The sequence below is a fragment of the Cetorhinus maximus genome, chromosome 2 (genome assembly GCF_964194155.1).
Source record: "Cetorhinus maximus chromosome 2, sCetMax3.hap1.1, whole genome shotgun sequence".
NCBI classification, from domain to species: domain Eukaryota; kingdom Metazoa; phylum Chordata; class Chondrichthyes; order Lamniformes; family Cetorhinidae; genus Cetorhinus; species Cetorhinus maximus.
In genome coordinates, this window is record NC_135880.1 from 180,961,760 (window position 1) to 180,979,807 (window position 18,048).

At 41.7% G+C, this 18,048-nt stretch overlaps 1 protein-coding gene across 5 annotated transcripts in view; it reads left to right on the forward strand.

The window, feature by feature from the left end:
* Positions 1-247: 247 nt before the first annotated feature.
* The window catches only part of znf462 (zinc finger protein 462), a 97,751-nt gene continuing 79,950 nt past the window's right edge, over positions 248-18,048 (forward strand). For all 5 annotated transcript variants that reach the window (XM_078530109.1, XM_078530118.1, XM_078530099.1 and 2 more), the window contains exons 1-2: positions 248-407; positions 527-698. The gene's annotated coding sequence lies outside the window, so the exon portion shown is untranslated. The remainder of the gene's footprint in view (positions 408-526; positions 699-18,048) is intronic.

Sequence of the window (18,048 nt, forward strand, 5' to 3'; positions counted from 1 at the left end):
CTCTTTCAACCTCCCCCACACCAGCGCTTTGTCATCAACTTTTTTTCAATCTCTCTCTCTCTCTCATTGCCTTCTCTTTTTTTTCCTCTCTCTCTCTCTCTCTCTCCCTTTCCTGCCAAGTGCCCGTCACAGATCAGGTCATCTGCAGTTTTAGCAGCAAAGAGGGGGGTGGGAGGGGAGGGAGGGGGGGTGGTGGGAAAGGACCGGGGTGGGTTGGGGGGGGTGGTGGTGGGGGGGGATGGGGGGAGAGGAGAGAGATGGCGATCCTCTAAGATCCCTGCAGACAAACCCATGAAGGAGGAACTTTCAACACCAGGGCAGCCAGGGAGCGAGAAAGAGAAAGAGGCGAGAAGCCTTGGGCTCGCAACGGGAGAAGAGAGAGAAGGACATCCTGCTCCTTCTAGTGTGTAAGTGAATGCTGCCGGGATAAGACTGCTCCTCCAAGTTGCCAGTGCTTATTAGTGAGAGCCGAGCTTGCATTGCATGTCTCTGTGTTGTATTAATGTGTGACTCTGCCTTTCTCCAGTGGTGGGGGTGGCTAGTGCTTGCAGAGAGAGGGAAGGCAGCTCTGGAGGACTAGGAGCGCAGCCAGACCCACATCTTTTCAACATTTCTCAACATTTCCTCTTCCCCTTGCATGGATCTTGCGCTTTCCAGGAAGAAGGAGGGTCCCTCAAGACATTGTGGCTGTGCAAGAGGTGAGTGGTCTCTTTGTTCCTTTGTTTTTTTGAATGTTTCTCGTGGCTCCCCTTTGAGTTGAGAAGGGAAAGTGCTTCTCTCTCTCTCTCTCTGAGCTAACGCAGAAGCCATTGCATCGGGAGCTTTGCTTTATTTGGCTTGTGTTTTTTTTTGAGGAGCAGCCTGTAACCATGCTAGCATTCTCTCCATGAATGCTCCTTAGTTGTTGTGCAGCTGGTCCCAGGTCTAGACACAAAGGCAGCGACAACAGCAGCCAGAGCTGCAAACCATTGCACTTCCTCATAGGCCACCTCCCCCCCACCGCTCTTGGTCTCTTTCCTCTCCTAAATGCCTCAGAGCTTGCCTGGCTTCCTTCCCCCCTTGAAGGTCTATCTCGCTCTAGCTTGAATTGCAAGGTTTTTGTTGAGTGTGTTGTGGAGAACTCCCTCCCTCCCCATGAGGGTCCATAGGAATGACTCCTCTAGCCTGATGTGAAGCCATTTTTTTTAGACCAGCTCTGGGGAGTGAGTTGTGTGAAGGAAGAACGACTGCTTAGTCTGTAGATGTTTCTGCCACTGGAAGCGCCAGAGATCCCTCTTGCATTCAGGTAGGCCCACATCATTGTCCTTCAGAGAGGAAAAAAAACAGAAAATGGTGGAGAAAGAAACTGTTTTCAGCCTTGCATTCTGGAGGAGATTAAGATGCCTTGGTAGGGAAGAGATGTTTTTAAAATTCCTTTCCAGTTTGATTTAGTTGTGTCATCAGGTTCTGGTGATCTGTTTCTGTGGTCATGCTAAATCTTTTAAAGCATTTTTGTGTTGGTAATTTTGGAAAAGTGAAATTAATTCTTATCTGAAGGCAGGTCCTGGCAGATATAAGGAGAGATGGACCAAAAGAGGCATTGCAAAATGAGGTGGTCTATTCATGTATCTTCTGAAATCTCAAGGTCAGAGAAGTGAAAGATCTCTGGAACTAGACATGCTGCATTTCTGAGAACCTCATTTATTGAGCTTAATTATTTTTGAGGTTTGTCTCTGCTGTAGTTCTACAATTAAGACAATTAACTGCTCTACAATTGAGCTTTCTGTAGATATTTGAGAGTGTTGCTTCCATGGGTTGGTTGAAATTAAAGTTTTTTTGAGCATAGTGTATTCAGCATTGATGAGATTTTGTTTTTACATATTGGTGCCAGTCTAACAATGAGCGTGTGTATCAGAAATTTAAAATGAGATGGCTCATGACTCTTCCATGGCCATTAAACATAAGATCTTGGACATTGAATCAGTGGGGCAAAAAGTGTTATATTTCAAAATGTGCAGAAGAGAAAATGGAGATTATTTATCACTAAGAAAAAGGTATCAAGGAACAATGATGCTTAAACAAGAGTATTGCCTATGCTTTGACAGCCATGTTGTGGTGCCCTTTTTAGCACAACTGTAGAGAAGTTGCTCATGAGCTGGAGGTTTGTTTGTAAATAGCTTTGGTGTCCTTCCTGGTTTGGAGGAGAGACCTGTTGTTAATAGAATGGGGAATTGGGAGATGTTGTCCTGCTCCTGTAATGCTCGGTTCCTTTTTGCTGAACAATCAGGGTTGCACAGATCTTGAAACTGCAGCGTACACATCAGAATAGTTGTAAACTTCTGGCATCCCCAACTCATGTTTGTTGGAGAAGATCCTGTGGGTAATTTCTCAGTTGGGCTTAATTGCTTAATGTACTTTCCTGCTGAAAATTAAAATGTCAGATTGTGAATCCATGTTGGTTTCTCAATGGATGCTCCTTAAAGGTAGCCATTTTGTGGAGATGACTCCAATTTTGCTGTGATGACCAAGACTATGGGATTGCTGCATTAGATTTTCAGTAGAAAAGCTTCTGTGTTGGCATCATTCAAAAGGAAGGTCTTATTTATTTGAAGAGCACCCAGCATTTTGCAGGATCTTGCAAATTATCTTACAGATTTGATTAAATGCTTGGTTAACAGTTTTATTTATAAGGTATTTGCCACAAATTGATGTGTTGATTTTTTTTGGAATTTCTCAATTTCTGATACTAGAATGGCAACTGAAGGGTAGTTGAGAGATTAAATAAAGTTGTTTTTGGCTTTTTTTTAATGATTTGATCATCCATTTAAACAAGGTAGGGAAGGCCCACAGTCAATAAGTAGTTCTCTCCCCATCACAATTGTTCTGCTTTTGGGCATGGAATTGAGTTTTAAGTCATAAAAAGCCAACAACAGTTTTTATTTGATGTCTGGACCAGCCTATGTTCTGGAACTCTTAATGGTTCTGGGACTAACATTGACTTCACTGGGTGGAAATGTATGTTCATAGTTTTAATAAAACTTGTTAGCTTTAATCAGTTCAATCTTTGTTAGACCCAAACAAAGTATAGGACATCCAACCGGTAAATTATGTACCTGATTTCTGTGGGGAGAAAATAGATTTTTGAATGCATGTTCTAAAAGAACATGGATTGTTTTGGGAAAGATGGGTAGGTTTGTAGGATATGCCCTAGAAGTAATGGGGATCTGGGCTTCAGGAGTTACTATTATTTTTCAAAACTTGAGAAGATAAAGGGTTTCATTTGAAGAGTGGTGGGAGCGCATGGAACCTTGAACTTTACAGATGTGCTGTTGTTCTGTTTCTAAATCTTTGTAATTTAAAAATACACAAGTAATATTGGTAACAATAGAATACATACTGATTATTTCTGTACTTTTGCAACATCTGTGGAACTTTCCTCACTGGACAGGAACTTGGGATCTGGAAGCACCTTGAGGCAGGAAATACAACTAAGTTAGGTGACAGGATGGACTTTATTTTGAGAGAGATTCAGGCACAGCTCATCCATTTTTAGCAAGAAAATAACTAGTAGAATGTCAGAAAATTTTGCAAGCACCATATGAGATATTTGAGTGGGCTTCAAATTTGCAACTTTTCTTTCAAACCCCTTTTTAATCTGAAACTCTGATTCTGTCATGTGAACAAAAGCAGCCACTAGATCTTTCTGAAATGGGGAATTGCTGGCTCGCTTCTGAAGTGCAGTAGTCATTTCCTCTTGAGCTTTTAGGATTTTCCACATTTTGCTCTTTGACTGTTGGCCGTTGCTTTGCTTCCAGTTTGCAAACATGTGCATCTGTATATGGGTTAAAATTGCTGTTGAAAAGCAATTGCTCTTAAGGGGCTTACTCTAACTCTCAAGTGAGGTAACTTAGACTCTAAGAAAAATTCTGAATAAACAAAATGCAACTGGCCATGTTATTAATGATGCCAACTTGTTTTATTGATAAAATGAATTATTTTAATGCAAATGGAAACTGCATTATCCATCGTCTTTCTGCATTGCGTGTGGTCCCTTCTGGATCATTCTATTTTCTATTCACAATACCTGCTCTGCACCTACTTGTGACACTCAGCGCTTGTGTAAAAATGTATATTTTCAAATCAGAATTACGTTAAAGTGAAGACAACCCGTTTATTCCATATAACAGGCCGTCTTTCTGCAGCTTTTCAAGCTTTTCTTAACGGACATGGGTATCAGTCTCTGAAGAGCTGAGCTTTCAGAATTTATTCTGCATCCACCTTCAATCGCTTGATTGGGAATTCTAACAATGCAGGAAAAATGTAAAGGTTGTTTTTTTGGAATCTGAGGTTTTTCAGAAGGAGGAAGGTTCAACAGTGAGGATCTGGTGAAACAGGGATGCAATATGTAGGTCCCAGTGGGGACTGGAGTCATATGATTGATTGTTCTGTCCATGACTTAGACTGTTTAACAATGAGTTGCTCTCAGTTCCGTGAATTAATGTTTTGGGTGCTTTCCAATGAGCTTAGCACAAGATGGTGGTTAAGACACTCCAAGAATGTAGCCTGTTGAGATCTGTAATGGCTGTAACCTAATTGTGCTTCCTGAATTTCAATGCGTGTATAGACAGTGGTCTTATCCTGCCTGCTGGGACTGTTTCACTAGAAAGTCTCTTGTGTTAGACTAATGAAATGCCTAAGAATGATGGATTAAATTCATGTAAAGAAAGATGATGTGTCTTCACGTCCGTGTGCAAGCTAGTGGAAAATGCGAGAAGGTTTTTCTCCCAAAATAATGGAAGTGGAATCTATTTTGTGCACCTAGAGATTTAATATTTTTCAGGATTGGAGGGCATCAGATTTAGGTTCTAGTTGGAGATGAAGACTTACTCAACATCATAGATGTTAATGAGCGATGAATCAGCCAGTGTGGCCAAGAGTTGAAAGGTTGCTGTGGGAGTCACAGAATGTGATGTATTTATTGTTTAATTTGTCAGTTTTATCAAAAATACTTGTCAGTTTCACAATACAGACAGATCCTTTGTGTCTTATTTGAAAAACACAACATAAATTGTAATTCAGAGTCTTTTTTTTTGGCGCTGCAACTTGAGAAGAGTTTGACTTGATATTGTTGGACCTCAAAGTACTTCATATTTTTGTTCTTGCCTTAGCGAAAGTGGCTGTGCTTCATTCATACATTTTGAGGTTAATTCCTTCCTTATTTAAATGGAGTTGGTAGTCATTCTGTACTGGAATAGTACACAGTAATTTTAATTCCAGTTCTCTTCTATTCTCATCCCTTCCCCCATCAAAATAATTCTTTCAAAAAAAAGGAGAGAATTTCCAGGTGACCAGATGGATTTATTTTTGCATATGCCTGGTTTTATTTAAGATTTTAGATTATAGTCTGAAGGCGAGGGATGAATTCCTCTTGATACTTAACTCTTTTCTCATATTTGATCTACGTTTTGTTCATTGATAATTAAGCAGCAATGCAATCACCACTTCCACAAAGTATAGTGCTGGGAAAGGGTTAAAAAGTGGAAAAGAGTCATGATTAGGGAATTCTATTATTGTGTTCAGTTGCTTTTCCCTATTATATGCCTGGGCTAATCTGAGAAGGAACTATTCTTTAGATAAAGACTTGAGACAATAGAGAGACCAGCAGAAGACTAAATAATGGTGTGGCTCAAGTTTATAAAACACTTACGTTGGAAAGAATCCCAGGTAAACATGACATCATTTGCTTTTTGTTTTTTATTTTTAAAAAAAAAAGTACCTCCCGTGTTTTGTGGATGCTCAAAAAATGTTCCAATAAATGGGAACTTGTATCCTTTTTAAAACAAAGGATGGGAATCCCACAGCAAGTTCATCCAGGGATTAAATTGGTCTTGATCTGAGAAAGCATATTTATCCATCTCAAATATCAAAGCCTGGGATTGTTCCTCGAATTTGAGCTTCTGAGAGAGTTGGTGCAAATGTGGAGTTAATGCCTCTGCTGAACTGCATGAGGACTGTGCAGACTGTAACCTGATGTACATGTGTACTATTGTGCAAACTTCTGAAGTGCAGGAGCAAAAAAAAATGAGGAGCCACCAAATCTTGTCAAACTGGATTCCAAGTATTTGGAGAACTGCCAATAGGAATCTTGTTTTGTTTCATAGAAGCAGAAAATGGCGATTGAGGTGTGACTAGAAAGCTGCAATCTCCATGGAAGGGTTGAGTCCGTTACGTTTGAAACTGGTTGTATTTGAGATCTCCACTTGCCCTTATTTGTGCAGCAGAAGATAAAACGTGAAGTAATCTGCTCTAACTCTCTCATCTGCAAGTCCACACAATGAGCATTGCATGAACTGTCCCTTTAAAGGAAATAATGGAATTGGTGATTGATGTCACTTGCTGAGAGAGCACCCAGTGAATATTGACTGTGAAAGAAGATAGCATCTGGGTAATCTACACTGTCCTACTTTTTAACTCAAGGTTGCAACAAAAAAAAAATGCTTTGCATTTTGACTTTCCAAGGTGGGTAGGAGCAGGCATACTGAGATTTTGACAAAGAACTCATGGGATCTAACATGTGCACTGTGGTCGTGTTCAATGCTTTTCTTTTTTTAAAAAAAAAGATCTGCATCTGGAGAGTTGCAAAATGGGGCCTCTGATCTGCAAAGCTAGCAAGCCTGCTGCCAGAGTTGTGACGCAGGAGATAAAACTGTTGGGCAGCAGCAGCTGGGGGGTGGGTCCACAGAGAAGGATGTAGTGTCTACATGAAGAACTTGGCTTGGCAGAAAGCAGGCAGCCATTTCATCTCAGCAGATTATAATGTTTGTTGCTAGGGGAGTTTGAAGCCAGCACCAAAGGGAAAAATGTAGAGTAAGGTTAGGTTTGGAACCTTCAAGAATCATTTTAAACACCTGGCAAAACTGTCCAAATTTTGATTTTCCTGGAAAAAAAAATCACCTCAAGAAAGAACCATTTCATTTAGTTAGCCTTCCCCTCTCCTGCTCTCTCTCAACCATTTCCTTTGTTTGCATTAACTTTTAAGATTTTTAAAACTACCACATAGTTTTAATGAAAAATACACTGCTGGTGGTCACAGTAGCAGTTGTGCTTTTTTGGGAGACCTGCTGAACTGTGGGTTCATTATTGTCTAGTTAATTCTTGATGCATTTCCCCCCAACTTAACTAAACACAAGTAAGATCGGGCCAGCCAGTGAGATTCTGGTGGAACACTTCTCTATAACTTTGAGGCAGATATGTGCAGCATTCTTGGATCAATTAAAACTGCAATGAGCAGACGATGGTAAGCAGCTTGCGCGAGATGTGGTTTAACCTAATTTCAGGAAGTATCTTACTGAAATGGTAGTAGGGAGTGGGATAGAATTAGAAAACAGTTGGGGAAGAATAATTAAAGCTCTTATCTTCAGATCCCATATTTTATCAAGTGAATGTGCTGGTGGAATTGTTCAAAGTTCAGGTGCTGGCTGGTAATTTGCATGCAGCACAGTGAATGTGTTCAGCTTCACAGACCTGTTTGAAATGCATAGTGCATGCGGACTAGGTATTGAGTCACACCGCTTAGCTTGTAGATGGAGCACTGGACAGAATATTTTGTTTGTCCTGTGGTGGGTACTATCAAACCAGCATTAATCTGCCTGATGGAACCAGCAGTCTTTGCTTGCACTTACTGCGTTTGCTTTCATTGTCATCATTGGGAATTGTAAAAGCTTAGGGTTGGGTGTCTAATTTGGGGAGTATTGGTGATTTCTGTCTTTTGTATTATTAAACTGTAGGATCTTAATGCGTGTTGTCAAAGGTGTCGGATTATAGTGGCCCAAAGGCACCAAATCTGACACAACCATTAATGTAATTAGCATTTACTGGTGGAAAACTAAATGCTTGTCTGCGGGTGTAAAAAGCGGCACCAAGGTGAATACACTGCATTTGTGCTGAATTTGGACCTGCATTGTCAGGTCAAGTGTGACCACGGCAATCCTGCATCTCGTCCCGACTCGCACACCGTTTCCAGTTTTATCAGTTAGTCTCTGTTAGATTAATCCTCACCTTTGGATGTTGGTGCATCCCCAGCTGGACTAAACTGATAAACATTTGGGAATTGCCTTTTCCTTAAATGCAACGGATCGCTGAGAAAATCCTGCAATCGGTGCAAGGGTGGGCTTGTTTCCTGAGAAGTAGGAATGCACAAGTAGACATATATCAAAACTTTTTAAGAAAATCTTTGATACAAGCAATCAATGTACAGCACAGTGGCTGCAGTGTCCTTACTTACAGTATGTTTGGAAGATTCTGTACCTAAAGAACAGGACAGGTTTCTCTGACAATAAGTGCTAGATTCAAGAGCTGAAAATTCCACTTGGCCTGAAACCTTAGAAGCTCTGTTCTTGCCTGAGGACCTTTTGTTTTATGGTTTGTCTGACAGGGAAAGCAAGCATTATTCTTTTTCCTCTCCTGGCCATTTTCAAATTGGTTACAACACTGCCTGACACTGGAAGATTTCCTCCAGCACAGAAGCATGTCGTTGGCCCAGTGTCCCTGAGCTGGTTCTCTGGGCAAGCTATCCAGTTAGTCCCACTCCCTGTCTATTTACCATAGTCCTCCAAAGTTTCTCCTCTGCAAATATCTTAAATAAGAATGACATATATATATATATATATATTTTTATATATTATATCAGTATAATATTTATTACATGCATTTGCTCAAAATTTGAAAATTTTATTTTTTTAATGGAAAAATGCAGATTGAAGTTAAAAGCAATTTTCACGCAATTCCATTTGCCAGGGTTTCCAAAGAAAAGAGCACATGTAAAATCCAGAAAGATACTTATGGAGTTGTTCTTGTTTGGCGATGAGCATGGTAGGCATTTGATATCCAAGTGGTGAGTGGGTTGTCTTATGAGGAAAGGTTGGACAGGCTGGGCTTGTTTCCACTGGAGTTTAGAAGAGTGAGGGGGTGATTTGATTGAAGTATACAAGATCCTGAACGGTCTTGACTTGATGGATGTGGAAAGGATATTTCCTCTTGTGAGTGAGTCCAGAACTAGGGGGGCACTGTTTTAAAATTAGGGGTTGCCCTTTTAGGACAGAGATCAGAAATTTTTTGTGAGGGTTGTGCGACTTTGGAACTCTCTGCCTCAGAAGGCAGTGGAAGCGGGGCCACTGAATATATTTAAGACAGAGGTAGATAGATTCTTGTTAGGCATGGGAATCAAAGGTTATCAGGGGTAGATGGGAATATAGAAATTGAAGCACAAACTGATTAGCCATGATCTTATTGAATGGCGGAGCAGGCTCGAGGGACTGAATGGCCCCCTTCTGCATCTATTGCATACGTTCTTGTGGTTGTTGTAAAGACCTTTGTCCTTAATAAATGGTCAGAATGACACATACATGAGCAGTATTGCTGTAATGTGAATCATAGCCATAAATTCCATCTCAGATGGTAGACAAAGGGGAGACTGTTGTGAATTGTGAATTGCTAATGCATTATTAAAAAATTATCACATGAGGAATGGTTCACTTGTTTGAAGTGTTAGTTAGGGCACATGGTTTAAAATGATGGGCATGAGTAAAAAGGGAAGTCAAATGGAAGTTTTGCACCCATAGTACAATTGTTGAAGAGTGAATACTAAGGGGGACCTTTTGACAGAGAAGATCATTTTGAGGTAGCTGTACATGTTTGTTGAGATGGGGATTGAGAGTGATAATGAGAAGATGAGCGTGTGAGGAACATAGTGAGAAGGTGGATTGAGGGGTTGGTGGATTGAAATCATTTCTGCTTCAAAATATCCTCATCAACATAGTTTTAAGATGAAGAGCTTGTGGCAGATGAAAGAGCCACTTTTTTTCCATTTAATCTCTCTTTGTGACAAGATAGGGGAGGGGTCAATATGGGATGTGCTACCCTTTCAAATGGGACTGTTGCAAGACGATTTAAGGCTTTCTGATCTTTCTGCTTTTGTAGTGAGAGTCTGGCATCATTTCTGAATTATATTGTGTCAGGACCTGCCTCATAAGACTTCTCCTTAGCTTGAAGGTAATATTGAGCTTGATAAATGGACACTTGGCTTGTGAAGTAGGTAGCTTCGTGTAATTTTCAGATAGGTTCGGTTAACACAAGGTATTTTAAATGGCTTAAAAAGACCTTTTGTTCTTTCAAATGGATCAAAGAATTTTTTTTAATGTAAAAGAAATCCTTGCATTTTACTGCTGATATGCACAGTTACTAGAATTAATTGTTGTTCTTAAGAGTCGAGAGAGTTAAGGGAGATTTAATAGAGGAGTTCAAAATTATAAATGGTTTTGATAGAGTAGATGGGGAGAAACTTTCCAGTGATAGGAGGGTCAGTAATTAGAGGACATAGTTTGAAGATAATCGGCAAAAGGACTAGAGACAGAGATAATTTTTTAAAAAAGATTATGTTACAGGCTATCATGATTTGCCTGAAAGGATGTGGAGGCAGATTCAATAATAACTTTCAAAAGGGAATTGGATAAATATTGAAAAAGGAAAAAAAAATTTGCAGGACAATGGGGAAAGAGCAGTGGAGAGTGGAACTAATTGTGTTGTTCTTTCAAAGACCACAGGTATGATGGGCCGAATGGCCTGCTTGGGTGCTTCATGAATATCTGAATTTGGAGAATGTATAGAATGGGGATTTCCAAACCACGGGTCTAGGGTTGCAGGTTGATCATTTGGGGTTGCGAGCTCTGAGGCAGCAGTGGTGACCGTTCAGAGTCTGGCTGGGACATGGATTATTTTTCCCAAATGGACCGTCAATGGGACTGCTTTTTGTTGCCCTGATTGGTTGTTCTTTCACTGCCCTGGTTGGTCATTCAGTTCTGCACTTTGGCTAATTGGGGACTTTCTTGGATGTGCTCATAATGGAGGAGGTATTTTGTGCGCTGTGATGAATGGTGGGATAGTCCTGGGATTTGGCGCTGAGGCTCCATTAGACACATGTACAATTCCTTGCCCCAAGGCTCCATCTGAGCTTCAAACAACCTAGCACCCCCTCCTCCCACCCCTCGCCCCTGAACCCCCCCACCAACTCAAAATCTCCCCCCCCCCCACCCCTCACTCACTCTGGGGTTGCACCAATTTGCAACCATTAACATGGGGTCTCAGGGGGCCACTTGAGAGGGCAGATGGGGCATTGGTTTGGCATCTCGCCTGAAAAATGGCACCTCTGTCCTGGTACTGTCAGCATAGATTATGTGCCCAAATCTTAATGCACAACCTTCTTGCTAGGATTAGAGAGTGCTACCCACTGAGACACTACATTGTAACTTTTCCAGGGATGGCCTCAATCTTCATTCCGTATACTGCAGTCCTCATAATGTCTCATCTTCTAACTTCATCTGCTTAGTTTTGAAATATAGACTGCATGATTCTCCTACACAAACTTGTGTAGTGCTCTCCCCTCTGCATCAGAAAGTTCTAGGTTCAAGCCCCTCTTCAGTCACATGAGCACAGATTATATGCTGACATTGCCAGTGTGGTGCTAAGGGTGTGCTGCAGTGTCAGAGGCGCTGTCTTTCAAATAGATTCCATGGCACTATTTCCAAGAAGAGTAGGGCAGTTCTCCTTGGTGTCCTGGTCAATATTTATCCCTCGACCAACATCAGTAAATCATTGTGGAATCTTGCTATGCGCAAATTGGCTCCCACGTTTCCTATATTGCAACAGTAACTTCACTTCGAAAAATGCTTCATTGGCTGTAAGCAGCTTTGAGATGTCCTGAGGATATACAAGGTGCTAAGGAAATGTAAATCTTATAAGTTATGAACATTTGTAGTGAGAATGCCTGCAGGCATGCTCTCCAGAAATGAGATAACCTCTCCCTCTTTGCTGTAATTGAATATTCGCTTTGGTTTTGTGACTTGGTCCATCCTGAAGTGAGACTTTGCATTTTGCAAATGATAACCTGATGGATGCAGGTCGGGTATCTCTCCTCCATGACGAGGAATTGTCTCTTAGGTTTAAATTGCTTCCACCAAAATGGCTCAGCTTTGTGTCATGCAGAGACCGTTTGGATTGAGGTGACTGCACCAGTGCATCCTGCACCCTGAACTCAGTTCTGTTTGAGGGAGGCACAGTATGTGGTAGGGATAAGAACGTTCTGGTGAGGAAGTGCATCGCAGTACAGTGTCTTTGTTTCCAGGAGTGCTCCCAAGTAATGGTAGTTATTTGCATTCCACATAGTGCGGTGTCTCACTGCCACTCATCTGTATGCTGCTGCCGTCGCACAGCATCTCGAGCCTGTGAACACAGACAATGCACCATCACATTGTGCCATTTGAAGCTCTTTAAACCCTCGATGCATGTGAAGGTCCATTGTTGTGTTGTACCAGCTGACTCTGCACCTCGCAAACAGCACTGATGCTTTGTGCCATCAGTTTCTATGAAAAGGGATCTTTGCATGATGTCCCTCTGGCAATCGTCATGTCCTCTAGTGTATGAAGCACACTGTGACAAACTAATGGTCCATTTCTCTGCATATGCCTGATTTGTACTGTCATTTGAAGTATTTAGCGTGAAGGAGTCAGACATGTGCCAACACGATGGGCTGATTTTTGCCGTAACTTACTGTGCTGAACGCTGAGACTTTTACAAAAGATGAATATCTGTATTTCACTGATTACATGGCTGAAGAACCAAAGGCCACATGAGGAAAAGCTTTTTTGCACAGCGAGTGGTTAGGATCTGGAACCTAAGAGTGTGGTGGAGGCTGGGTCAATTGTGGCTTTGGAAAGGGAATTGAATTGTTACCAGAGAAAAAAAAATTTGCAGGGTCATGGGGAGGTGGGGCAGCAGGACTAAGTGAGTTTCTCTTGCAGAGAGCCAGCATGGTCATGATGGACTGAATGGCCTCCTTCTGTGCTTTTTAACCATTATCTGATTCAAGCTGCACAGTACAGTGTTATAGAAATCACCATTTTGAAATGCAGAACCACAGAAACATCTTGTTTCTGAGATTAAGAAATCTATGGAAAATACAAATAAAAAATCTGACAATTGAGCAATTGAAAATAGGATACCATTGATTTGAAAGCCTTTACTAGGCCAGAAGAGTATATAGTTTTCTATCCAAAGAACAGTGAACATTAAGTGTGGACAGTAATTAATTTAGCAACAAACTGGCAGAAATGGGCTTTTCAAACAGCTGGGTTTGGTGAGGGAGGTGGGCAACTTGGCACGGTGAGTTTTCCACACCTGGAAAAACTTGCCATAATTTTGCGTGCTGTTTCTGTGCCCATGCTGAGGGTTACAGAAGCTGATTTGAGCGTGAGCTGCACGCCTTCCCCAAAGCACTCAGGGATTTGAACATACGTTTTATAATCTGCACTTGGAAGGAGAAATCTGTTGGTTGGGTCTGGGGCAGGAAACATTGAAAAATCATCTTGCTTTTGCCAGTGGATGCTTTTTGTTGTTTACTTGAAATATGTTTTGTGCTGGCGCGTTCCAAAAGCGTCATGGTTTGTTCCTGAAACACCCGAGTAAACACCGTTTGGGAAAACCAGGGAGTTATCAAAGCAAAATGATGCATGTTTGAGGAATGGAGCTGTTGGATGATAGGTCCAAGTTACCATCTGCAATATTATAATCTGTAATACACAAACAGTAATCGAGGACAGAGGAGAAACAAGCTGGGAAAAAATTGGTTTAGACCAAACTTGTTAGTACAGTATCGAGGTTTGTAAAAGAAACCGTGATTGTCGAGATTGATTAAAAACCGACACCATTATCAGATTTCCCACGGTGAGAATCACATAATTTAGTGGTCGGGAGAGGAGGTGCTAGCCCAGCATGAAACCAGTCCTTAGTTTCATTCGGCATTGTGGGCTGCTGTGCATAGAATAAAGTAAAAGATAAAAACTACTTTCCTTTATTTAAATGAAAGGTTAGACTCTCTTGCTGGGGAGTTGTAGTGGGCCAGAGGTTGGGTACTGCAAATTTACATTGAATTCTAATGCTGTCTCCGGACTTCCACTTTCCTCGACCCCACCCGAAACTCTGCTGCCTGTGCCCTGACTCGCATTAAGCCCCGTTCACCCATCGTTCCCCGCGCTCACTGTTCCACATTGGCACTGTGTCCAGCAATGCCTCGATTTTAACATTCTCACCCTTCTTTTCAAATCCCTGCATGTTTCTCGCCTGCTCCCCATCTGTAACCTCCTTCAGCATTGCAACCCTAAATCTCTGTGCTCCTCCAATTCTGGCCACTTGAGCATCCCCGATTTTAATCACTGCGCTCCACTCTGCTACCTGCTCCCTGAGCTCTGGAATTCCCTTCCTAAACCTCTCTGCCCCTCTCTCTCCCCCTTTAAGATGCTCCTTAAAGCCTATCTCTTTGACCAAGCTTTTGGTCACCCTATCCCTAAATTCTCCTTATGTGGTTCAGTGCCAGATTTTGATTGACTGCGCTCCTGTGAAGCGCCTTGAGGTGCTTTATACTGAAGGTGCTATATAAATGCAGGTTGTTTCTGAAACATGTAAGAATGGGATTTTTTTGACAAAAAATGTAACGGACAACTTGCATTCTTGGATGGCGCAGCCAGAGAAATTCTTACTGTGAATTTGAAAACCAGGATTCCACCTGCGGATTTATTTAGGAATGGGGATAAGGAAAAAATTTTCCCTAAACAAACCTCTCTGCTTGCAATGATCTAGTTAGCTGTAAACGGTTCTGAATTTGTCTACCTCAAACTGGCATCGTGTGTGTCTTGCTCCTGCCATTTGGCTCCCTATTCCTTGGTGGGTTCCTGTGGTTATTTTGCACGTTCTGCACCTGTTTCAACAACATCCTGATCTGCAGCTAACAGATTTAGGAGTTTTATACTGGAGCCTGCGACTAGGCTGTTTTTTTTGTATTTGCATCTCGCTGTTAGCTAGAAGAAGCTTGTTGAAACTCCAAACCTTCTTCCAGCTCTCAAACTGATTCACAAAAGAAAATTGTGGGACACGTTACCGAGTGTTGTCTCTTAGATGTTGCGTCTGAAGTTCTGTGGAGACCTTATGAGAGGAACTCGACATCAGTAGTCCCTCATGGATGTTTGCCTCGAGTCTATTACAGCCTGTCACTGCCTCCAAAGAGAACACCAGTAACCTCCAGTTCTTTCTTCAGTGACTGAGTCTCCAGTCATGCCCCTAATGGATAACCAAAGTAGCAGTGGAACACAAGAAGGTACAGCCTCCTCACTTGAAGCTCTCTGATCCAACATAACCCTGAAGTCTTCCATGAGTTATGGTGTGCCAATTCATCCATGTTGCAGACGATCCAGCATTGACTGGACACCAGGAATGACACATTGCCCACTCCCTCCACCAACTACACAAAGTAGCAGCAGTGTCTACAAGACGCACTGCAGCAACCTCGCAAAAGCTCCTTCGACAGCACCTTCCGAACCAGTAACCGCTGCCACCTAGAAGGACAAGGGCAAAAGACACCTGGGAACACCACCACCTGCAAGTTCCCATCCAAGCCACTCACCATCCTGACTTGGAAATATAACTTCACTGTCGCTGGGACAAAATCCTGGAACTCCCTCCCTAACAGCACTGTGGGTGTACCTACACCACATGGACTGCAGCGGTTCAAGAAGACAGCTCACCACCACCTTCTCGAGGGCAACTAGCGATGAGCAATAAATGCTGGCCCAGCCAGCGATGTCCACATCCTGTGAATGAATGAATTTTAAAAAACAGCACAATGCACTGAGGATATTTATTACATCCTGTGACAACAGAGGATTATAATTGTAACTCTCTGTTTCAAAAGCAGGTAAGCCTCACTCTAGATTTTTCTGAATATTTTACAAAATGAAAATATTAGCAGTTTGAGATTACAGGCGTAAACCTGAAGGAACTAAATCATACTTGGTTGATTCCAAAACACAACATGCAATTCGCACTGGAAAAAATTTATCCAGGTTCCTCCCAGAGGAATCGTGACACATCAGGAATAGGGAGGGACAACCTGCAGATGGAATTATTTTGGAAAAAGTGTCATCAGTGTTGTGTAGACTCATTTAGCTTTGCTCCAGTCCGTATAAGTTCATTGATTCTCATAAGACATTGGGGGGGTTGAAATGTAGATGTTTTCTCTTACCCCAGTGTTCTGATCAAGCCTTACCTGGCAATGTGTCCCACCTTCATAACCATCCATTATTATCACAAAATGGGTACTATAAAAACCACTTAAATGCCAGGCCTACCTGAAGTGCTTAACAGCTAACTGTGCAGAAAGCCAAGTGGTGAGACACTAACTTTTGATCTGATAAATTGACTACCTTTATTAATGAAACATTAACATCCAGTAATTTATATTAAAAAAAGTGCTATTAAGGCAACCTCAAAGAGAACTCCTTGTTCTGAACAGTGTTTCAAATCACATGAAGGGGATCATTTCTATTGATTGCATTCTGGTGTGCTCTATATTGTGTAAGGAACCACGGGACATGCCTCTTCCCATTTTGGCTGAGGTTATTGTTCATCCAGAGCCGATTTGCATCTTTCTGTATGCACTGTCTTTGATTTTTTGGTTTTTTTTTTAGCTTATTTCATACGATCGAAACCATCTGATTTGCTTATCCTTACAAGCCTGGTTTGTACTTACTGTTTATTACCTCCACACTGGACTATTCCAGTGTTCTAGCCAATTTCCCACCTTGGTAAAATTGAGCTCATCCAAAATTCTGCTGCCCGTGTCCTATTACCAATTCCCATTCACCCCTTCACCCCTGTGCCCGCTGGCCTACAATGATTCCTGCTAAGTAAATGCTGTGATTTTAAAATTTTCATCCTTATTTTCAAATCCCTCTATGCCCTTGCGCACCCCACCCACTCCTATCTCTGTAATCTCCTCCAACTCTACAGCCCTCTGAGATACTTGCACTCCTGCAATCCTGGCCCCTTGCACATCCCTGATTTCCATTGCTCCACCATTGACGGCCATGCCTTCAGCTGGCTAGGCCCTAAGTTCTTGAAGTTCCTCCGTAAACCCCTTTGTCTCTCTCAGTTCCCTTAGGACAGAACTTAAAACCTGTCTCTGACCAAGCTTTTGGACACTGGTCTTAAGATCTCCATGTATGGCTGGGTGCCAATGTTTATGATAAAGCTCCTGTGAAGCACCTTGGGATTTTACTATGTTAAAGGTGCTACATAAATGCAAGTTTTTTTGTCATTGAGGATTAGTGTCTGCTGGGCAGGTGGCTCACCTGAAACTTTTGATTGACTAAGATGGAAAACTACAGTAACGTAATACCCTTCCCTTACACATACCCAGTTCCATCCCAGGAATCAATATCCTTTGTACATTTATCACCTGGAATGGTATAATTGACCTTGCGAATGTGCAGAGACTAATAACTGAGGTGATTGCTGTCATCACATTGATTCAAAACATCAGGAATTGAAATGAAGATTGAAGAATGAAAAATTGGGCAAGATTTTCTTTGGGCGAGAGGAGACTTTATTATTAATAATTGTGCCGGCAATTAATTATACATGAGTTTTGCCTTGGCACAGTGATCAGTTTGTTAACGGACAATGATCTAAGAGCTACCAAAGCTAGTCTCATTAATAATGATAACCAGATTGCTGTAAAAGACCATCTGGGAAGGAAATCTGCTGTCCTTACTCAGTTTGATCTACATATGACTCCAACCCCACGACAATGTGGTTGACTCTTAACTGCCCTCTGAAATGACCAAGCAAGCCACTCACTTGTAGGCAGCTCACTACTGCCTGCTCAAGGCCAACTAGAGATGGGCAATAAATGTTGGCCTAGCCAGTGACTCCCGCATCCAAAGAACGGAAAAAGAAATGTCCCCTCCCCGACAAGGTGAGAGAGTTTTGGAAGATCATGGGATTGAAGAATTTGAAAGTTATCTATGTGCAGATAATCTTGCATTTGCACATTTTTATTGCGTTTCTTGATTGACAATCCTTTAGGAACAAAAGCTTTTTAAAAAAAAAAAATCTGCCTCATTGGAATGAGGTTGTGGGGTAGATGTTAGTAGGTTGTTCCTGCATCTATCTGTGAAGTGAAAG